We start from the raw sequence: 24,473 nt of genomic DNA, 5'->3' as shown, positions 1-24,473 counted from the left end.
TTTTTGCTACAAACAGGGGAACAGTTCTTTCTCTGTTCACTCCACGGCGTGCTCTGACCTTGCTGGAGGCTAAGTAATGTCACCAGCTGCATGTGTAACATGGTCATTGGTGATGAAAAGTGAACCAGCACAGCTCGCCTAGGGATGCAACCCCTTTTAACATATCTAACATTCCTGCAGGTGTGGTGGCTTTATTTGTGTGTTTTACTGTGTTTGTTTATTTGCCTGACTAACTAACTCATGTCCTCCTGCCCAGTGCAGATAGAGCCTTCTTATTTAACATTCCTGAAACTCTGAGTGTTTAGGATATAGATTGTTTCCAGTCTCAGGATGTAAAAGACATGGGATAGAAGCAAGAGAGATTAGGGTTCTTTCCCTCAAAGTTAAACAACTGGATTGATTTTCAGGCAATGGGGCCCTGAAACAGCTAAATAAAAATAGTCCTGTACTTACAAGGAACTCACAGATTGTATTTCTAGAGGATCTGACCGAGGGGCTGGTTTGACCAGCAGCACTTGGGAATAGCCCAAACACATTAAACAGTTATCTACTGGTGTCATAAAGAGATCTTTAGTCAGCTGAAGTGAGGTAGCAGCAGGGCTGGAGTAATTTGGGAAGCTAATTATATCCTCTTTGTATTTAAATGAATCTTTCTACTGAGCCTTCTGTGCTGTAGCAGAGAAACAAAGTCCAGTCACTCCCAGCTCCGTACATCCCAAACCGCAGATTGTTTCTGAGGAGTCCTGCAAAGAGAAGATGGCTTTTACCTCATTGCATGGACTGAGAAGTGGAGCTGGAGCTTGGTGGAAAAGGGGCAAAAAATACTCAAAAACCTACAGAATTTGAAACAAACAAGTTCCCTTTCAGGAGTCCCAGACAAAAACATTTTCTGATTATTCTCATTCACATAGAAGCCCATCTCTTCCATGGAATGTACACATACAGACTATCAGCCAAATTCTCTCTTTTCAGTCTGTGTAACTCTAACAGAAATATATCCACAACTATTTCCTCCTTGTCTACCTATACAAAACAGGTCCTGATAATAACAATGTTTTGAAATATTCCCTTCAAGGAAGAATTTGGGGAAGTTTGTCCTGATTAGATTTGGATTCCAGCCTACAAAAAGCGAGTAGAGAGAATGGTCTTTTGCTGCCCCATAAACTTCCCAGCCGGGCCAGAGGCACCACCAATGACCTGTGAAAAATTATCATAAAATGAATCTTGTAACAGGGAAGAGGAAGGAGAGCTGCAAGTGTATTTGTGTCACCAACACAATTACTAAAATTATTTGTTCAGTTTTATAGGGAGGAGTTTTATAAGGGAGCAGAAGAGAGAAAGTGTTGCTGTGGATTGGTTTGGGTTAGTTTTGCTCTTTCTTGGTGGATGTAGATGTTTTGGAGTGGCTGAGTGCTCCACACCAGTGCCAGAAATAGCATGAACAGTGGACTCTTTCCACTCAAATAATCTCCTGCTCTTTAAGAGGTCACCAGCTCAGAACCCACAGTCACAGGAGAAGGAAATATGATTGGAATCCTTCTATTTGTCTTCTGAACATCACTCAGACTACCAGGTCTTGGATTTGTCTCTTCCTCATCCCAGGTCAACAACACTTGTGGAGATCTGTTTTGGCCTGGAAGTTGGCTGAGGCAGGGTCCTACACTTCCTTCACTTTTATTTCTGCCTCCTTATTTCACAGCCTTGGCACTGAGACCATGCCAGGCCCTTTCCTGAAGGACCAACTCTTAGAAGTTCATTTTGGGGTGCAGTTGAAGCAGAGACATTGCCAGATACCTCTTGAGACATCACCTGCCCTTCTGTCCTTTACAATCGTTTCGGTGGCTTGCTTCAAATTTCTCAGACAGGTTTTTACCTTTTCACTTCCACCCTGTCTACTTTCACTCATCTTTGTGTTGTCATCAAAACTCAGAAATGCTCTCAGAATAAGAAACAGCTTCTGCTTTTCCCCTTTACTCTGCTAAGAGTCCCCCATGAGTCACTCTGTGTTTTCCTTAGCCACCCTTCGAGGTTCCTCATTGTGCAACCAGGTTTTAGTGCAGGTTTTCATAAACACGTCTGAGTTACACAAGGGGGATTTTTTTTTAAGTGGAAACAGGCTCGGTAATTTGTAAATATGCTTTGGTTGAAAAGGAGTTAAAAATACAGTCAAAGAGACTTTGCTTCCCTCCTTTCTCCCGTGGTTCATGACCTTTGCTTTTTTCAACTTCCTCAATTTAGTTTCAGTAAATTGTCACAGAATGGCACAACACCTGCCTTGGGTACTTGAGAAATTGACTTTTCCTGCAAATTACCCTGATCAGTGACCTTGTCTGGCTACTAAAGGGGTTTGCAGAAGCAGTGTAGCTTTATGTGTGGCCATCTTCCATCTTGTGATTGGTATTTAGCCCTTTGAAGTTCACTTATCTCCTTAATGTGCAGCTACTTTTTTTGGGGGGGGGGGGAAATAAAAAAAGAAAAAGGAAGGAAAAGGTTAAAAAAGGCCATGATATGCTTGTCATATCTGAAAGCAAAATACTAACAGTAAGACAAAGTGTACTTCCATCCTGGAAGGTGCACGCAGAAATGTAAGCTGGAGCTGAAAGGCTCCACTGATCCTCCTTTCCAGAAGAATATCTTCAATTTCTTTTTCTCTTTAGATGTTAAATGTTCAGATACTGCTTGTCATTGCTGCACTTGAGTAGTGTTTACTAGAAAGGATTTAACAAGGCTGACCTTTCCTTCCCATCCTTTACTTTCCTTTTTTAAAAAAGTCTGTTGTAAAAGCCACTTCTCTGAGGAAAAAGCAAGTATCTGCTCCCCCCCATCCTGCACAAGTGTTGGGGCAGAGGTTACTTCTGGAAACCTAAAAAGTAAATTTCTTTTTTATGCTGAAGCTTTGATTTCACAGTGGCATGTAAGGGGGCTATTTGTTTAATTAATTATTAATTGCTGTGGTGTCCAACAGGTGCCAGGTCTCAAGTGCAGCCCCTGGAGCAAGAAGCCCAAGGGGAAGCACGGTTCACAGCAACCTTGGGCAAATTGGCCCAGGAGAAAGTTCTGGAGCTACTTCCCATGTCCTTGTCAAATATCAAAGAAAAAACAGTTAAAATGTAAACTTATATTAAGCATTGTACTTAATTCTGACAAGCTTTTAGGATCGAATTGCAGACTTTAGTCAACAAAGGGGAATTAGGCCGGGCTCTTCAATGGGGGGAAGGTGGGACAGCTGTTTGAGAGCTCTGTGCATAGCTCTCATCTTATTTTCCACATCTGTTCTGTTTAATTTAGCTAAGCACTTTGAGTCACAACTTGTGGCTGAAAACTTGAATCCTATTTTACCTGGGACTCGGACTGATATTCTAGATCTTAGAAGGAAATTAAAAAATGCCTGAAAGATTACATTATCTAATAAATTTCCCCCACCCCACTCTCTTTATTTTTGCAACTGGTCAAGATTTATTGCTTAATTGCAATTTAAGAAAAATTTTAATGCAGTCAAATGCAAATTCTGTTTGCATATCTGGGATGATTTTTCTTCCTCTCCTTCTTTTCCCCTTATCTTAAAAAAAAACAAGTCCCCCAAATAAGTTTTGAGTAAGGAAAAAATAGCAGAGAACTGTTTTCTTTATTTATAACGCTGTCCTTATGCTGTCTTGCCTGATCCCCTCTTGAGATTTGTGATTTTAACCTTCTAACATTGTCCTGAACTGTGGAAACATTGCCCTTGTTTTAGAGAGGGGGAAAGTGAGACAGAGGGCTCGTAACCCAAGAGGTCCACGGCCAGGGACCCACTGTGTGCCTGGATGAGAAATGATCCCCACTCTGCTGAGCCCCAGAAGAGAGAGCTCAGAGCAGCCACAGGAGCAAACAGGACCCAGCATTCCCCACCCAAGGATTCAGGAGGGCTCAGTGGCAGCACAGAGAGCACCTCCAGCTCCTCCATCGCATCCTCCGCTCCGTTCCCCTCTGCCCAGCGCTCCCCAGCTCCCAGCAAGCTGCTGGGATGCTGCAGGCTCTGCTGCTGGCAGGTTCTGCCCCCCTTGTGCTGCCTTGGCCTCAGCACAGCCTCAGGATGTACCAGATCCTCACTGGGGCTGAGCCCAGCGCAGGCTCCACTAATGGAGCTAATGAGAATAACAAACCGCAGTGACACGGGGCTCCTCTGCTGCTGGAGAGGGCAGGGACATGAAAGGGTGGAAGGTGAGAGAGCCCCAAAGGCTGATACATTTAGAGCACGGGGATTTAGCTGTGATCTGGCCTGCCCCAGGGTCAGGCATGGCACGTGAGCTGTCCCTGCTCTGTCCTGGGAGCCGTGTCCAGCGCTGCCCGGCTGGCTCCGCACCCCAGCACAGGGTGGGGTACCAGGGTTGGGATGCTGCTCCCCACCAAACACCACCTGGAGCCTTGAGGCTGTTTCTTTGAAGTGTCTGAGCAGCTCTGGTCAATGGGTGGCTGGTTTGACCAGATGAAAAGCCAACAAACCTCAGTACAAACATGGGCTTGGACAGAACTCTCTTCCAAATACCACAAAGCTCCAGAGACAATTGTTTGTAGTTCTTGACTGTCTCACATCAGAGATCAGCTGTACAGAAAAATCAGTACCCAACACCATGTTTTACCATAATTTAAAACAATTAAAACACAAATCACATCTTGAATCTGTTAACTTTCAGATAAGTATAATTAGACCCCAAAATGCTTTAAGTAGTGTTTACACATTTATTTACCAAAAGACAATTATTAAAACAAAGAAACATTCCCAGTTAATTGATGGAAAGATAGGAGAAAATGTAATTAATCATCATTAGAGTGTGCAGCCCTTTATTGTTCAATGGCATGTGGCTGTGGGAACTGCTGGCTGTGACACCACTCCTGTCTCTGGGAGGAAAAGGGAGGTGGTGGCTGTGGAAAGGGCTGGAATTACCATGGGGATGCTGGTCCTTTCAAACCCAGCATGTCCTGGGAACACAGGGCCCCGTGCACACATGGGAGTGCCAGTGGGGACCTCAGCAGGGCAAACAAACCTGCTGGACAGCAGGAGAAATCACACATCAGTAGAATTGCACCAGCCAGGGAAGAAAAAAGAAGCCCCATGTCCTTAAGCTATTTGACACTCCAAAGGACAATGCAACAATATTAACTGCTGTGGGATAACAGCTCTTTTTATTCCAATATGATGGGAAGTAGCTTTGCTTGAAAGATTTCTTCTGTGTTTTCAAAAATCCTTCTGGTTTCCCAGAGGGAATATGGGGATTACACCAGTAAACCCTGAGCAAGCATGCCCATTGCAGGAGCATTTCTTTAGTGCAGAAACAACACTGCTGGTTTCTTTAATTGCAGCAGCTTGGACAATTACTTTACTCACAAAGCCTTTTGGAGCCTCATGAGCTGACTTCTGTAAGACAGAAACCTTTATAAATTTGGGGTTTATCCTCCAAACTGCTTGTGAAGGATTGCTGCAACTTTCTCCACTCTGTTCAGAACAGCTTGCAAGAAAACTCACACTTTAAAGTCAGAACTGTTAACATTTTGCTGTCATAAAACTACTTTATTCTTAACTGAATGGGATTCCAAAGGTAGAAAATACAATTTTTTTTTTCAAATTTCAGCTCTTTTTATCATTATGGTTGAATTTCACCAACCATTACATCAAGGTTTGAAACATCTTGTTCTTTGTTTTTTTTGTAGATGTGCAGGTCTTACAAAATACTCTATTGAAAAAAAGGTCATGAAACTGCAATAGAGATGGTAATAATATTTTTTTCTAATCTCTACAAACTTCTGTTGGCTAAGAACTGGATATATCCCCAAATCTATAGTTGTCCTTTTGGAAATAATTTCTACCATTTTCTTCTTTTTCTTCCTTCGATGGTTCTCAAAATCTAGTATTAGCCTTTTAATCCATGATACAGCATTTTATATTGCACCTCCAGCAGAAGCCTCTTTATGGTACAGATGATCTATAAATCACACCTGAGACTCAGCAGCACCCAAGACAACTGGCACATTTCTGTAGGAAACTTTTTTTAAAGTTTATTAAGTTAATTAAAGGAAAAAGGCTTTAATTGGAGAGTCAGAATGCATTTGTTAGTCCTTAGCTGAAAAACAGACACCTGGTCTGTCAGTGAAAGGTTTATTAATGCTCCAGAAGGAATAAAACTAATTTACCTGGCTGATAAAGTGATAAAGTGATAATAGAACCACCTGAGCAGCCAGAGTTGGGCACCAGGCTCTGCACAGGGTGAGGCTCTCACTGCGATCACTCCCACTGCATGGCAAAGGAATGAAAAAAGGAAACCATAGATAAAAGCTTTGGCCTGTCCTCCACTCCAGAGAGTGGTAACTGAGCTGGTCCTGGTTAGACAGAAAAGCAGGAGGAACTGAAATGCATTAGTAGTATTTGATGTGAAAAGTTTGATATAATAAAAAATTATCCTTTTTGTCATACAAATGCAGCTTTCCATAAACAGCCCCAAGAATAGGAAGCACATTGTTCAAATTTCCTGCTTTTCCTGGGTTTGGATGATCTGCTTTTGCTTTTTATTGAACACAAATGATTATTCTTAGAAGTACAAGCTATTTTCACACGTAAGTAATAAAGTAGAGGGCCCCCATATAATCAGGGCCTGGAAGGAGATGCAGTAAAACATGAACTACATTAATTCTGAATACTGCTCTGAAATTATTGATGCTGCATTGCTGCAGAGTTCTGTTGAGTTACTTGAACATCTTAATCACTAGACTAATTGAGGACTTAAGTCCTTCCCATTTTGTCAGCTCTTTCATCCTCAAGAAGCACATTTCTGTAGCTGTGGATCAGTCAGGCCTGAGCATTTTATTACATACATCAGTTGTGGAGCCTACATTTCATTTACAGCTCCTTTTTCCTTTGTCTTTTAAAGTCAGTCTATCCTTCCTCATTTCTCTGTAAGTATTTTTAATTTGTTTTTCCTAACCTGGAACAAGGCATTAAAAAAAAATAAAACCCCTAGACATTGCTGCAACATCGTCATTGAGGTAAAAAACCAACAACTCCACAACAAATAAAAGCAAAACCTGACACAATTCAAGGAGCATTTAGAACCTGTAATAAGGAATATTTGCTAAGTGAGGAGAAAGATGAAGCAACACATGATTGAACATGCTTTGAATTTACAGTCCTATATATAGTGTTGTGCTGTGATGCAGACCATGCTGCCAATTTTACCTATTTTAAGCAAAACATGAATATTCTGTCTGTCTAGCTCCTGCTGACTTTGTCTTGATGGGACTACACTTTCCCCTCTTTATCACACCTGACAACTATATATATATATATATATATATTTGCATATGAAGGGACTACCCACTAAAATGGAAAGAAGTATTTAAATGTTGTCACCCTTGGAAACTCCTTTTGTGGGCCAATTTCTTCTCTTCTACCAAAGGGCTCAGCTGATTTCAGGAATGCTTTAGATAGAAGCCAGCATCAGAACCAGCTTCCACTGCATTTGCCTAGAAAATACAAGTTGTTCTTAGAGAAAACTCAGGAAAACCTTCCCTGCAAGATGTGTGGGGAGGGGCTATCAAAAAAGCAAATTGAACAATTTCAGAACTTCATCCCTCAAAATATTTTTAGTTAACAATTTGTACACAAACACATTTATATATATGGAGAGAGTGAGAGAGGGGGAAAGTCCATGTTTCAAATCTCCCAATTAAAACCAGATTTTAAAAGGGGGAGAGGAATTAGGAAATTACATTTTTGCATTAAAATATGCATCTTTTTAATCAAATTTTAAAATAGTATTATTAAACTATATTCTAGTTTAAAAGAATGTTTCAGTGGACAAATTTTTGTCAATTCTACTCCCACCTGTCTTTTCAACCAGAGACAAAACCAATAATTTCTCCTGCTCTTGGAAACAGCATGTAGGTTTTTATCTCTTACAACTGGGCCCAGCACAATTCCCTCCAAGGACTGTGTAAACCAAAAATCACCCTGAGACCCAGAATTTATAGCTGCCATAACATCCACTTACAGACCCAGCACCCAAAGAGCTACTCCCACCCTCACATACTTTATTCTAACAAAGAGCTAACTCTTCCATATCCACTACAGTGTGCTGGTGGAGGCCATAAATTGTTTATTTTGACCGGAGTCAGAGATGGATCTGGTCATCCCAAAGGCATGGCTCAGCCTTTGGGCTGTTTGCATTCAGTGCTGTCCAAGAAACCTCAAATATGGCAATGCAAAGACAGCAGAGACTCCAGAGCTAACACAGCAGTGGTGAGAGAATTTCAAAATTTCAGAATCCATGCTCAGCCTTGCAAAAGCTTTCTCCTGAACATTTTCTTGTCATTTGTCCTTAGCACAGAAATGCTCCTGGTATTCAGGTTCTGGACTTGCATCCTTTTCCCCAGCCTGGTATATTGATAATAGCATGGTTCCTGGCACTCAGCTTGGATTTTTGGCACCGCATCTCAGCTGTGTGCCAGTGTACAGCAGACAGACATGCCCCTGGAATTCCACTACTGGAGGTGCTAGCCATTCCCTCTGGTGGGGATGGGCACATAAACTGTTACTTGTAATGAGCTGAGCTTGGACAGAAATGGAATGAGAAGGTAAATAAATCAAAACTAAACACAGAGCTAAAAGGGGTGTGAGTCATGTCAGAGAACTGAGCTCCAGTCCCTGCTGCAGGGAAGATCTAGCACTGAGTATTAGCCTTCAGGCTGAAGCAATAAGCCCTGCTGATCTGCACTGGCTTTGAACTCAAGTACAATTACAACAGAAAGAGCACCTGAATAGCTGGACTGTCACACAGAGAGATTTGGAGAACACTCCAGAAAGTATCAGCTTTAGGATTTTACTGAGATCTCTGGGGTGAGCTGGAAAGAGAGGATTCTTTTTCTGGCTAGACAAAAGTACTATGTCTAAGTGTTGTTTTGGCAATCAGGTAATTATTACTTCTGTAAAGGATCCTCTCTTGCAAGGAACTACACCCCAATAAGCAAAACCTGCCACGCAAAACCCCTTGCAAAAATACACAAGACAGAAAAAGTAATCTATCTTTTCATGTACAGGAAATAGAAGCACACCTTCAGTGGTGGGAGAGCCTCTAAATATACCTTATAAAAATATAAAAAAAGCATATTTGCTAAGATTTTTCTATAGAGAGAGGCCCTTGTAGCCTTCCAATCCCAGCCCCAAAACCAGAATATGATGGGCACAATGATGCAGTCAGTAGAAGTACAGAAGGGATTGCCATGTCAGACCCCTGTGTGTGGTCCCAGCTGAGTGACTGCCCATTAGATTGGTGGCAAAAGCCTTAAGGGGCTAAAAATACTTCACAAAATAAATTGACAGATATTTTTATTTTATTTTATTTACTTGCTATCCTGTCCAGAGGGCAGCCCTTAGCTGGTCACTCAAGATGTTTAGTTAGATGGGAGAATACATCTATATTTACCGGGTAAGAAAAGCAAGAGCCTTAATAACATTTTTAGAATAATAATTTTTCTCACAAGCCAATCATCAATCCAAATTATACTGGAAAAGGGAGGCAGAATTTGGCCCATGTCTGTTACAAAATAGCAAAAGCAACCTTCAGGTGCCTACAAGAAGAGCCAGGGAACAGCCTATATTTTTATACAATGAACTTCATTCAAAATTCTGTTTCTTAGTTCCCAAGTGAGAAACAAAGAGCAACATATTTGGCCTCAAGGTAGGGGTTTTATTTGTTTTATTTTTTTTTTTTTGCATTGTTTTTGCCACAGATCATTAAAAAAGTAGCTCTTACCAGGCCATTTTCAAAACCACAACATATTCTTATGCGTCACAACATATCCCTACTCTTCCCTCCCTCCTGACAGGTATTTAATTGAGCTAAAACTTTGTTTCCACTAAGATGCAAATTTGAAAAAAAAACAAGATCACCGCTGCCTGGGGCTTGGTTAGCTGAAGATAAAAAAGCAACACCTGTTTTAGGTATGGCTGTGTGGAAATGCAGGTACTCCTCAGGCAACATACCCATGGTAACCAACTGCAAAACTTGTCCTTCTCCTTTGCTTCCTGGAGACAACAGCACAGATATGGGTTGAGAAGTCTGTGTGTAACACGGATTTTTTTTTTCTTTTTTAATATTATTGCCTTGTGGAATGTTGTTCATTATCATTTTTAATGTGACATAGAAGACAGCTTTCCGTTTAAGTTGCCCGTTAGTCTGATTAATAACTTATTTTTATTTTAAATTTTGTGTTTTATGCTGCCTGCGAGGCAAATATTATCAGTGTTTTCCTACAAGAAGTAAAACAATTCACAGAACACATTTCATGCCCTGAGATCAGAGAAATAAGTTTAGATTTATAATACCCAAGGACTGTGGCTTTTTATGAAGTGTATAAAGAGGGCATGTTTAATTATGTTTTGTTTATATCAGTGCTTTGTCTGCAAAAATAACATGATTAGCATATTTTCCTATCATCGGCAGTTATTTCTAATGATTTATTAAATTTCTTAAGTGCGGAGTGGATTAAATCACAATTTCTTGCAAATAATTTGGGAAAGAAAAGATAGAACTAACTACCCAATTAAAGTGGGTGAGATCAGAGTCTGACCGCTGCAGGCAGAGTCCTGTCCATCTTTCACAGCAACAACAACAAAAATAAAAAGCAAAATGCTTATTTGAAGCTGCAGCGTTCAGTATGGACAGCTAGACCATAAAAACTGCATTTTGCAACCCCCTGGGTGTATTCCCAGGGGTGCCTTGGCTGGAATTCTTTATCATTTTTGCTTCCAGCATCAGGTCTGTCCCATTTGTGTTGCTGACCTGCTCTGGCTGGGTTCTGAGCGTTCTCCTGGTGCTCCTCAGCACTGAGCTGCGCAGCTTTTTTATAAACCGAGTTTTCCCAAGTGGCAGAAGCCTTACACCAGCAAAAGATGATGCGGCTGGGATGGCCATCCTCGACAGGACACTCCCAAATTCTCTTGGTGTAAAAACCTGGCGAGGTACCAGCGATGCCGGGGGGGTGCGCCAGGTCAGGAAGCGCAGCATCCCAAATGCTCGCTTTGTTCCGAGCGGTCACTACAACAGCACCTGCGCTCACCTGTGCACCATCCCTGCCAAAGGAGAGAAGATAATTTGAAGAGATGTGTGTTGCAAGAGTTTTGCCGGCAGCGGGAGCGGCTCGGGCTCGCTCCGAGGCACCAAAGGCGTTCGGGGCAGACGTGGTTGACAAACGCCATCCAGTGGTGGCCGCGGGTACTGCGGGCGCTCCGGGACCTTCCCTCCTGCTCCTTTTTCTTCTCCTTCTCCTTTTCTCCTTCTCCTCTCCTTCCCCTTCCCGTTTTCCTTCTCCTTCCCCTTCTCCTTCTCCTTTCCTTCCCATTCTCCTCTCCCTTTTCCTTCCCCTCTTCTTCCCCCTCCTTCTCCTCTGCTTCCTCTTTTCCTTCCCCTCTCTTCCCGTTCTCCTTCCTCTTTTCCTTCCCCTCTCCTTCTCCTCTGCTTCCTCTTTTCCTTCCCCTCTCCTTCTCTCCCCTCTCCTTTCCCTCTCCTCCTGCCCAGGGATGCCGAGCCTGGGCTGTCCCCCCATCCCGGGACACCCCCACAGCTCCCCGGGCCCCCTCCACAAACACCCGGACAAACAACCAGAGCAGAGGGCACAGAGCGTGTCCTGCCACAGCCGGGAAATCGCTGGGATTTGTGCTAAAATCACAGAATATTCCGAGCTGGAAGGGGCCCAGGAGGATCACTGAGCCCCACTCTGCAGGGAATGGCCCCACCATGGTGTTACCAGCAGCGTGCTCTGACCAGCACAGCAGGGCTCGCACTCCCAGGGCTGCCTGCAGGATGCTCAGTGCTGACCTTTAATGCAGAAACGCTGAAGATTCATTAAGCTGACACTCTTTTTCTGTTTTCCCTGTGAGTCTTTTTATATTGGGAAAGGAGGAACAATGTGAGCCTCACCTGCTGAGGATTCGAGGTTCTGAGCTACCTACAAATCCCAGGTAGTGGCAGAGACTGTGGGGCTGCAGAGTTAATCTTGACACTTCAAAATTCAAACTGCCTTTCACCCTGAGGGCAGTGGTTTTGCGTGTTTGGGACACATTTCCCCATTTTAGTTTTTATATTATTTATACTATGACAATTTTAGCCTAACAAATATTTTCTGTTTAACATAAATTAGATAAAACCAGCCAGGACAGTCTCCTCGCTCTTTAACTGCTTTTGGCTTGGCTTTGTTTTCAATGTTCCCCCTGGATATTGTTGTTTCCACGCGTTTCCAAAGCACAGAAGGAATGCAGGAGGCAGTCTGTGTTTATATGTGCTTGAAACTCCTGTGCAGGAGCTGGATGCCACAATGACAGGTGCAATATTAGATCCACCTGTGGAGATTACCTCAGACTTTCTCATTGCAAGCGCTGAATTCCTCATATTTTGCACTCAGAAGGAACTCTTGGGCTGTGATCCAGTATTCAATTGCAAAGTTGATAATTATGGCATAGTTAGGGAGAGGAATTAATCAACACAAGCACAAGGTCACCACTGCAGATGTGTCTATATTCAATGCCAACAGGGCAGGATAAGTGGCCTTAGCAATAAGACCAAACAATGCACCTGCTGAAGACAGAGACCAAGGATTTTGTGCTGTATTTCGCACTGAATATTCCTTCCACAAAAAAAAACTGAGATCTCTATTTTAGGATCACTTTTCTACAAAGTGAAATTGGTGGGAAAATCATCCACAAACAAAAATGGGTATGAAAAAAATTTAATTTGCTCATTTGCATTCAATTCCTTGCAGTACTTTGGTTTGGAATCTCTAAAAGGCACATTAAACCATACCTCATAGCCTGCAAATCAAGTGCTAATTAAAACTGCATTAACCCTAATGGATTGGAAAGAAGAAATCTAATTGCAAAAACTTCTGTTTACCTAAGACACGCTGGAAAAACAAACCATCCCATATTTCTCTGCAGTCTGTTTTTTTTTTTTCTCTTTCTCTCAGCATGCACACAGAGAGCTGCCTCCCCTTGCTCTGTCATTTATTAAATCAACGTTTTGAGGGAGATTTCCAGCATGTCAAACCTCTCCCATAGTGCTTTAGAACCAGCCTTGTACTACCACAGCTTCAAAATCTGTCCAACAACTTTTCAAATCCTGCCTGGAATGAGCCTGTGCTAATTAGTCAGGTGCTGTTACCTGCCCAATTACTTTATTATCTTCCTCCTCTCTGAGCACCAGGATGTATTTCCTGTACTGGGCGGAGCTGTTGCTCCCACTTACTGATACCAGCTCTACAATTCTATAAATTCCCTCTAGTTTGGGACAAGCCTTGTCTTGTCTTCCTTAATTTCCCACATGGATGGGGCAGAAGCATCACTGTGGAATCCACTTAATGATGAGAGCCCTAGGAACACTGGTGATAAGTGACCTGTTGTTTAGGGTAGGAGGAACCAACCACTTCTTTTTTTGGTGCTCTGATTTCTGTTTGTTTTCCTTTTAGGTCCTCACCTCCCATTCGATGGGAACATATCTAAGACTGAATTTCCAGCAGAATGTGGGCTTGAAAAGTGATGGGAAGGGGGGAGCTAAGCTGTAAGTAGCCCCCCGAGGCTTGTTGTCCTAATGAATACCAGGCCACAAATTAATGAAGGAGGCTTTAGGAAAACACTGTGATTTTCCTAGCCTTTCAAGCATCAGCAAATCTTCCAGAAGTCCAGACAGCTGTTTACAGCTTGCTAAGATGTTGATTGTTTACAAATTAGGTTGTCTTTGAAAACCCTGCACCTATCAGCCTGCTAATGTCACTCATCAATGAAGTGAGGGTCCTTCTCAGCCGAAGAAGAAAAGCAAGCTTTGGTGGTCTGGTCTGTAGGGAGCCTCCTTGGTTTTACCTCAGGAGTATCCAGTATTTTTCTAACCTCCCCATTTCAGATGGTTTTGCCCTGGATTTGTTTCAGCATTCACAAATTTCTTTATTTGTAGTTGTTCCTAACTTAAACAGTTTCAAGCACAAGCATTGCCTTTGCTTTTTTCGCATATGCAAAATTGTTTTCGGCTTTTCTCTAGAAACAAAGGCTGGAGTCTGGGGCAAAAAAAAAGGAATATGATATAAAAGAGGAGCTTCTGAATGAGAAGATTTGTTTTCTCCCTGACAGCTGTAAAGCCCCACAGGCAGCACAAATTGGCCAGGTTGTGAAGTCAAGGCCAGAGCCTTCAGCATTCAGCAGCTTCCTGTGTCTTAATCTTTCTGTTTGGGGAAAGAAGTGCAATTTGTTTTCATTGACCCATAGCTTCAGTTCCAGGGTGTAGGATTACCTTAATGGACCCAAACTTGAGGCACATCAACTCTAGTTTTAGTTCCTGTCCCTTCTTGTGCCGTTCATTCCTGGGTGTCAGCAGAGCGCACTGCGCTCGCTGTCTGTGCTGGAGGGTCTGGAGGAGAGAGGAGATGTTCTGGGATTGTCTGCACAGCCAAGGGCAGGGTGGGGAGTGCCCACCACCATTCTGCTCTGGCTCTTGTCCATCCCAGAAGCCTGTTCCAACAACAATTAGTGCCCTGACTCAGGGGCACCATAAATCAAACCCTGAGCCCCCCAGCAAAACCAGTTTCCTGGCTGCAAGTGAATGATTTTCTGTGTGCCATCCAGACCTGCCATTTAGCAAAGGCTGCAGGTTTTTCTTTCTCATGAAAGAGTGGTGTGGTGTATCCCTGTACACCACATCACCATGAGTTACTCTGACATGGACACCCAGGTGAGGGACCCAGATCATACAGGATTCTCAAAGCAGTGAAAGATGCACTTTTGGTTAAAGTTACAGACTTGATCATCAGTTCTGCTGCAGATCTTGCCCATATTGCTTCATTTCCTTGTGCCTCAGGATCTAGACTGGAGATAAAACTTTCTTTTTTCTTCTTCTTTTTTTTTTTTTCAGTTAGATTTACATCTCCATGGTACAGATTGTATAATCTGCACCTGCTAAATGGGCCATCATCTCTTCAGCCCTTAAATGCTCCCATATCCCACCAATAATACCATATTTTCAAAAAATTACATGTTTCCCACAATCAGAAAATGAAGTGGCAAAAGTTTCTCACTTTTGAAACTCAAAATACTGCCAGCAGCTGTAACATCATGGGCTACACTGACAAAACTTTGATTTTATTCCTTAGGATACAACTTCTAGCCAGAGCTCCCCATTATAGTCAGAGAGCAGCTGGACAAACCTGATGCAGCTTCTTCATGTCCTGGCACTGCTTGAAAAAGGTCTTTGGACATCTTCAGGTATCAATAGGTTCTCTAAAAAATATACTGCAGCCTGATGAGGGAACTTGAAATCTTCTGAGTCTCCTCCAAAAAGTCAAAAGCAAGTCAAGAAGCACAGATCCAGGGAAAGCTGCTACACAACTCTGAGCCTGCAGCTTTTTGAAGGCATCCATGAGTCACTAGACTTGCAGTGACTGTTTCATGCTCAATAAAAAATGAGAAAGTAATTAACAACTAAATCAAAGTCTTCACCCAAACATTTTAAATAACTTTAAAACTGGAGTCCCTTGTAATTGTGGCAGTCAGTTGTATTAGCCCTTTCAAAGAAACACATCAAAATTAACTGATTCCCAGTTCCCTTGCTCATCTGCCATTCAGCTCATTATGACACTGGTCCAGCAGAGAGTAAGAATTTGTATTGCTTCGTTCCAAAAATTCAGGATCCAAAAGAAATTAAAAAGTCATCCTGGGTCTTTATCAAATCTTCTCACCTGAAAGGAATTTTCTGTCTTGTATGGGAAGTTCCTCTGGCAGAAGAGAAGCCTTTCCTGCCATTTTGGAGTGGAACCCAAATGATAAAACATTCTGTCAAGGCAATTAGAATAGCAACATGCAAACCCCTATGGAAAAATGCACAGTTGACAAAACAGCTAGAAGGCAGCTCATCATGATACAGAAAATGGAAGAAAAACCAAAACCCAGCAACTTGTACCCAGCCAGTCACTGTGCTGGAGAGAGTCCACAGAGGCCAAGATTCACAGGGTTTTGGGCATTCCTCAGTCACAGCTGCAAAACAAGACTACAGTGTGACAGGAACCAATTATCTTGGAAAACAACCATAACAATAGTTCTCCATTTCTATGTAATAATCAAGGAGACAATAATCAAGATATCCTTGTTTGTTGTCTGTCTTCTAAGCCAGAAATGTTCACACACCGTTTCCAGCTTTCCTTTTGCCTTGCAGGCTGGTGGGAGAGCTGATGTCACACAGTCAGATACCTCTGAGCTTAGCAGCTCTAAATCAGACCCACAAACCCCAGGTCTTGTCAGCAAGAAAGAAAAGTGCATTTGAGCTCCACAGTCTGTTATTTACAAAGGGAGAACTGGTTGTTCTTTTGCTTGTCAGATGACAGAAGCAAGTGTTCTGGTTTTCGTGGCTACCCTTAGGTCCTGTACAATCAGTACAGTGGATGAAGCAACTTCCCAGCCCCAGCAGGAGCAGGTGGCCCAGGAATGCCAAATATTTTGAGACATTCTATAACTACCACAGAGGAAGAAGCCTTCTTCTCCCCCCTGTTGTCCTTGACAGGCAGCCTGTTCTCCACCTGCACTGCTCTAAGAAACTTTGTTTTTATTAGTGGGTATCAAAGTTCCCAGAAGACAAGTGTTTTCCCTTTTTTCCCCTCACTTTCAGTACTGTAGGAAACTTTGGGTGAAATATATAAAAACAAGTTAAAATCAGAATTTCCCAAAGTGAATAGTGATTTCAGATGGCTGTGCTCCACAAACAGCTTTAACACATCCAGTGGTGAGTCAGAATGAAATATTCACTGAGATTGCAAGCAGGCCTCCGGGCACTCAAGGTACTTTCTATCCCTCCAGGGAAAGAAAGAGTTAATGGAGTTACCTTACATTTAGTATTCCTCTTTTTTTCAGCTTTGTCAGGTAGCAGACAACAAGCCCAGGCTTGAACTGGAGCATCAGCTCTGTACTAGCATAGTCTTGTGGGTAGCCTAATGTAATATTAATTGAATTGACATCAAGATCAGTTACAAATATAGGATTGGTAGCAACTGTAGCTGGTGCAACTGTATTTGAATTTTGAACATAAAGACACATGCTGGGTTAACAGGGGCAGAATCCTGGAGAGCAGAAGTGACCAGGGACTGATGTTTTTAAGGTAGGATTCACATAGGAATAAAAACAAACAGATTATTCCTGTACATTGTTCCAGAATGGATATTCTAGTGATAAGCAGGTTACATAGTCATCATTTAATCTTAAGCTGACACTCATTAAACTCCTTAAAAAATCTGGGAGTGTGGAGAGAAAAGAAACATTTGTGAGCATCTTCTACAAGCTGACCTAATTTATCCTTCCTGAAGAAATAAATCCGGGCACCAGATGAACCTGGACAGGTCAAAGGTCTTTGGAAGGGGGAAAAGATGTGTATGGCATCTTTTTCTAAGTTACCTTATAGCACAAATCTCCAGAGCCTGAATCACTGAGAATTCACAGGATAAAGGATCTTGTTTCTCTCCAAAGTTACTTCAAATATTTACAGATTTTGCCACATGCACAAAACCAGAATTGAAAATTCTTGTCTGAAGGGTGAAAAAACTTTCCATGCTCTTAGTAAAACATAAAAACGACAACCCTACAGATTTCTCATGGAAATTTCAGCTCAAAAGAAAAACAATAAAAAACCACCCTATATTTTCCCTTACATTGTATTTTTAACTAAATCTGTCCTGGGTTTCTCCAGGCTCTCTGCTCTTTTCCCCTCAATCTTCATCTCTGGAAGAGACTTCCATTGTCAGTTCCACCCTCCTGGACCCCCATCCTTACTCACAGAAAAAAAACCTAAAACTTATTCAGAATCTCTTTGCTTACTTAGCTGTGTATGTAAAAATGTAACAGGTGAAAAAAAATACAGAAAATTAGACTGCAGACTTTAAAAGACTGGTCATTTTATCTAAACTGGTTCAGCCTAATAGGAAACTTTGCTGTAAACAACAGTTTGTTTTTGGCTTTTGGGTTGTTTTCTTTTAAATAAATACTTTTAAAAATACAAGAAAAACTGAATTAAAGCCCACTTGCTCCAAAGTCAAAAAATGTGGCAGAGTGAAACAGAGCAAGAGCACTAAAAAATTAATTCCTTGTGCTGCTGCTTCCCTGCCAAAACCCCATGAATTTAAAATCCAATCCACTGCAATTACACCAGTCCCCAGCCACACACCATGCATCTGTAGGAGCACAGTGAGCAAGAATTGGATTTCCCTCAGTTAAGGTGTCAAGGGAACAGCCAGCAGGTTGGAATTGTATCCAGACATTTGCTCATATATACAGCAGTGAAACTAAAAATACTTTCTGCCCTTCATCAAGATCCAGCTTACAAAGCTTTGTGATACTTTATCCTGATGCCATTATAACACTAGTTCTTTCAAAGAAATAATACATTGCTGCAGAAATTCACAAAATTTACCTGTGGGAACATCTTTTTACTGAAGTAAAAAGGTCCACACAAGAATACTGCTGTCGGTGAGACAATGGTCTCAAGCTGAGATGCACCCCTACAGTGGGAGTCTGTGGAAATGTGAACAGCTTGGAAGCTGCATCTTCAGACCACAGGCAATAAAAACTCTTGGAAAGCTCATCACCTAAGTCACTGCAATTTATTTATACACTGGAAGAAGCTCAGAGCAGTCTGGTTCTCACCAAAATGATGAGCAGGGCCTCCAAATGCTCTGATACCAACCCGAGGTGCTCAAGTGCTGGCCCCAGGAGCATGAGCAGCTCAGCCCCCACAAGCAGAGAGCAGCTGGCAGCAGCAGGTAAATCACTGTCAAATTGCTCCAGCGGATGTTGCAGCCCTCATGTCTGCAAACAAGTGAATAATTGTGGGGGAACACCTGGTTCTCATCCGAGCTAACATACCTGCCACCAGCGCTCAGGACACACAGGCACATGTGGGAAGCAGAGCAAACATTTATTTTAAGTCACTGCAGAAAACATGACAATATCTGGGGCCAGGGGAGCCCGTGTGCAGAGAGAGCTGCAGGTAGTTATTTATTTTATCAACTGAAGTGCTTTTGCACAGGATAGAACAGAACAGAAGCAGGCAGCCTGGCAAGGCAGGAATGCAAAAGCCTATTTCCAGACATTAATTTCAGACTGAAATATAATGATACATTTCAATCACCTGGATGTGGTTGTGTAAGGCATAAACAACTCCCCTGATGTGAGAAATTCCCTGTTTCAAAGTCTTTGCTCATTTAAGTCTGGATACCCAAACACCATGGTCTGGTTGTGACTGTACAAAGGGGATGCACTGCCAGGCTGCTGAGGCTGCATCTTGCATTTTTGAGATTGGCTTCATTCACAGCAGCTGCTAGATGATCCAGTGAAATCAGATCTGTATTGTCCAAACACAGGAGAAAAGTCAGACCCACAGGCACACAGAGGCTCATCACTTTCCATCTTGCCATACCGGAGCGTGTCTGTGCTTTCTGCACGGTAATAAAGTGTCTGTGTTTTTTGCACTGTAATATCCGTCCTTGCAAAAAAACCCTACCTGTGCTTCTTGCACTGCATCAGACACACCACTGCTGCTCAGAGAGCCCTGCTGGCTGAAAGGGTCTGTCAGCCTTGCCAGGGAACTGATGGTCTTCAAGTTGGGAATTGTAATTATCTGAACTCTCATCTACTCCAAGAATCTGCACACTCTTGTAAGAGAAATACCTAAGGTTTTGTAATTAAGAGAAAAAGGGAAATATTTCTGGCATCACATTATAAACACAAACAGACTTGTAACTGCTGCCAGCACACGTCTGTAAGAAATGAGGATATTTTTGCCATGTCAGGATTCAGTGGAAATATATCTCATACAAAACAGATTTCTGTAATATATGTAACTTTTGTTGTTGCCTCTCATTGTAAAGCCCTAAAATAATCCTGCAAACATCTTCCTAATTATTTTGAGATCCGTTTTTTCTTTTACAGATGAAAGTATGAGAAAATTTGGGCAAACATCTGACTTTTGCTCTCCCTACAGATGTCATATCTTCACTGAGGACCATATTGTCATACCATGTTCCCAAAACTTTTGATAAGCTCTTGCCCAGACAGTGAAGTTTGTTTTACAGCTCTGTTAGCCACTCTGATAACCAAGCCCACATATCCTGGCACAGCTCCACTGACTTCAGTGAACTGACAACAATTTGCATATGGCAAAAACATAGATTAAGGCTCTTTTTGAAGTTCAGGCTTGATTGCACCAGGGAGTTAAGCACCTAGCTACCTATTAAAATCTGATCACTGCAAACACTCTTGATTTCTTCTTATTAGAAAATCCAGCTTCAGATAAGACACTAAATCACAGTTATTCCCACACTGGCAAAATTGTACATCACCCTTTATCCGACTGACAGCTATTGTCTGAAAATTATGAACAACACAGCTGCAGGGATCTTAGTCAAGGATCATCTTGGATTCTGGACAAATGAGGGAGTGGAGATGACAAAGTGGCTTAACTTTTCAAAGAAGGCTCTCACCAGTCCAGAGTTGAAGGAAAATTCAACAAGTGAAGGTACACACTTTAATGTGGACGACACTTATTCTTTTATATGACCCAGATAAAAATCACACTCAATTCTCACTGTATCTGCTTTCCTAATGCTCATAAACAGAGCTTTTATAGTGCTTTGAATTAGATCTGTGATTTGTGAGCGACATGTATAATAATTAGACTGTGAAGATGTACAGTTAATCCATTTAAAGGTGTGAAGAAGTCCATTTAATGAACATTATAGTCACATTAGACTTGGAAACATCTAACTCTTTTGTTAAATAAAAAGAAGTTCAATGAGATTAACTTCTCTTAGTTGGTTTTAAAGAATACTCAAACATGTCCTACTCTGATAGTGTACTATTCCTTGGTGCATGGTTTCTGCATACCAATGTCTTCAGTGTAGAAGAGTAAGAATAAGACTGGGAGACATTCTATTTCAGTTAAATAATTACAAATTAAAGAGGATCACTTCTACTTTCTATACTTACTGTAGTATGATAAGAAGCTGAACTCCTTGAACTTGTAATTATATAACAGAAATGTTAATCTCCTGGTTCGGTATTCAGTTCTACTGCATTAAATATATTCTTACAATTATCAAGTTTACTACATAGCACATAGACATTTCTATTGGGAAACCTATTATTTGATCATATCAGATTTTGACCATAAATACCATAATGGAATTCTGTTTTCAAATCTCTCACTGCCACAAAATGACTAATGAGGGTTAATACACCTATGTAGCTTGAGAACCTGAAAAAAACATCTCTGTAATTTCTGATTTTCAATTTGTAATGCTAACTGAGTTTCCGATTATTTTCCACAGCTTTGTGCAATTAAAAAAAAAAAAAAAAGAACATATAAGTCCAAAATACGCTAAGTAACTTGTAATAAAGAAATTTAATTTTAAATATATGTACTTTAAGCAGCTGTTCTCCTCTTAGGAGAAACTCATTTAGGCTTAAGAGTTACTGGCCGGAGCTATCTTCTTTTCACAGCATATTATAATGTGTGCCATTGGCTTTAATAGTTTGGAAGTACAATTTACATCCTCATCCATTTAAATATATAAAACTATTTCAAGGGGTAGGGTAGCCTGTTAGAAAACAGGATCACTCACTGACTTCCACTTCCATTTTTAATGAAGAGAATTGTATCTTTCCAGCAAAATTCTGGCTCCCAATGCTTTAAGAAAATGTACCCCTGTTAAAAAATGAAGAGGCTCTGTAGAGAAATTTTAGCCAGTGGAATTCCTGCTTTCAGTGGAGATTCCTGGCTTGCTGCATGCATCAGGCTACATTCTTTTGCAGTTTGCAGAGCAAAACTTGATAAGATCAAGAGACAACATAATCCTGGCTAATGAAGAGTGACTTTTTATGAGCTGTATGGATGCAGTTGAACATTAGAAAGACAATCCTTCCACCTGGGGAAACTGGCACAGGGAAAATACCCTCTTGAGGGCTAACCCTGAACCTAAACTGATAGTTTCATAGACAGGTTTCACCTACTGAGCATGCTGAGCCTTCCAGCCATTGCCTAAAGAAGTATTTTACCTGTCCTAGGAGCTGTGCATTGGCACCTCACAGCTCCCATTGTTATCTGCAGCTCAGAACTCCCACAGCATGGTCTGCAAACCACTGTCATAAACACATCAAAACCCCAACATTTTCCTTCCCAAACGTGTACCCTGGAGTTTTATCAGTGAGACACTTAGGCAGAGGCTTCTACCAGCAAAAAGGACAGGAAGAGACAGAAACATGAAAGAAGAGCATCCATCCAAGATTTGTTTTGACATTTTGTGGCTCTTGTGCAGTCCAGGGGTTTTGCAGACACCTGGGATTGAGGTGACTGGGCTCTCACTCTGAAGGTGAACCCTAAGGTGTTTCTGCAGTACCCAGATCCTCTGCCTGGGTAGTGAGGAGCAAGCCCCAGGGACAGGCAGTGCCTGGCAGTCACAGGGCTGATTCCTGCTAACCTTGGCACCACCCCCGTGCACCTTTTGGACCTCAGATTCCTCAGCAGCCGCGCTCTCCCCAGGCATTCGATGCTCACTGGAGCAAACAACTGAGATAAGGGTGAAATCGACTTTGATTGCACTGCATAGAAAATATACTTCCCTTTAAATTTCCTGCCTGCCTCAGTTCCTGGACACACACACAATACCCTGCTAATGACTCAATCATGCAAGCAGAGCTACCCTGGCTGACCCACAGAGCCTCTGGCCCAGCCCCACCTGCCCTCTCCCAGGGTGGGGTTTGCAGTGGTGGAGCTCCCTCCGTGTGTGCAGAGAATAGCTATCTTCTAACACCACTAATTCTAAGCCACTGCGAGTTTGAAATGATCTTATTTTTTGTCTTTCAATCCCAGCTAGGCAAGAGTTCATTATCCTTTTATTAATAGTATGTTTTGGCTACTCTCTAAAATAAACCTTCCATGTTTCAGCTGCACCATCTTTGTCATGTTACTGTGGTGCAGGAGGATAACTTTCTACCCATCTCCTTACACACAGCTCTTCAGTTCACACACACACTCCCATCTGTCTTCTAACACAGAACCTTTCCCTTTTCAATATTACTCCTTTACCCGATTTTTTTTCCTAGACTTCTGATCATCCAAGTTCCCTTCCTCCCTCCACACCTTTTTTTGAAGTGTGGTGTGTCTGTACATGTTATTTCAGCTGAGGCAAGTGTTTCCCCAAGGCACTTTTACTTCCCTTCAGTGTGTATGCTGAGAAGCACCTGATCTTTTCTGAAAGACACTAATTCATTTTAGTTACTGGTTAAGGTCTGCATCCAGTGCCATGAGTTGCAGATGTCAGACTGTTTTCTCGGAAAATGTACATTTATGATCTACTCATATTTGTGGCATCTTCTACCACCCTCCTTTGCTCTGAATACACCAGAAAATCTCACTGGCTTTTATTCCAGGAAAGCTTTTCTCAGATCCCAGCTTGTCTGAGTCACAACATTGAGCCATCTTGGGAATCTTGTCCCTTTCCTGCTGGGTTTTCTTGTTTTGCAAGTAGCACACTTCATTCTTTGAGGCTAAGTGAATCCACAGGTGTGAGCAGACCTCAGGACAGGAGCATGCTGGGCTAGCTGAGACACTCTTGTGGCCATGAGTAAAAGTAAGGTGGAAGTGGATGATGCAGCACGGCGGTCAAAGGGAAGAAGTTCACACCAACTTTCCAAGGTGAAGCCAGAGCCTGTCCCCCACTGAGGGAGAGGTGGCAAGGAGCAGATCCTGCCCTCCACCAGGACAAATCCTTCCCTGCTTAGTCAACAGGGACACATCTTCAGAGACAGAAAATGTCACCAGCTTAGCAGAGTCACATCTGGCTACAGCGCTGTGAAATTGTATTTCCTCTGCCACAGCATAGCCCCACACGCTGAACAAAGAGCAGCAAGCAGGCAGCAACAGCCAGGCAGCAGATATTTGTAAAGTACAGTTAGCAAATACTTGGAGGAAGTATTCCAGTCTCATTATCTTGCAATAAAATTCATATTTCCTCACACACGCAGTCTTATTGTAACATAAATATATCTAAATTAGGTTACAAAACTGTTGAGATAATTAAATAGTGCACATAAATGTGAGCTGGCACATTGGGAAATATACTGCACTGCTGTTTAAATACAGCAGATAAAGCCATGGGAATGAAGCAAGAGAATATACTGCTGTAAGATTGTAGATATAAATGCAAGTCCTCTGCCGTGGTGCTGCTAGAATTTAGGGAGAAAGTTATTAGAAACAAAATGAATTCTGTAGCTCCTTGAACTCACTATCATAGTCTGGGGCAAGTTAATCACTTCATCCTCATCCACTAACACATTTATCCACCTACTAATTCTCCACCTAATTAGAGAGAAATTCAGAGCTCTACTGGTCAGGGAGGCAGGGATTAGGGTTAAGAAAACACTTGTATTT

This window comes from Cyanistes caeruleus, chromosome 8 (genome assembly GCF_971803275.1).
Source record: "Cyanistes caeruleus chromosome 8, bCyaCae1.hap1.1, whole genome shotgun sequence".
Lineage (NCBI taxonomy): Eukaryota > Metazoa > Chordata > Aves > Passeriformes > Paridae > Cyanistes > Cyanistes caeruleus.
This window is presented reverse-complemented; position numbering follows the sequence as displayed.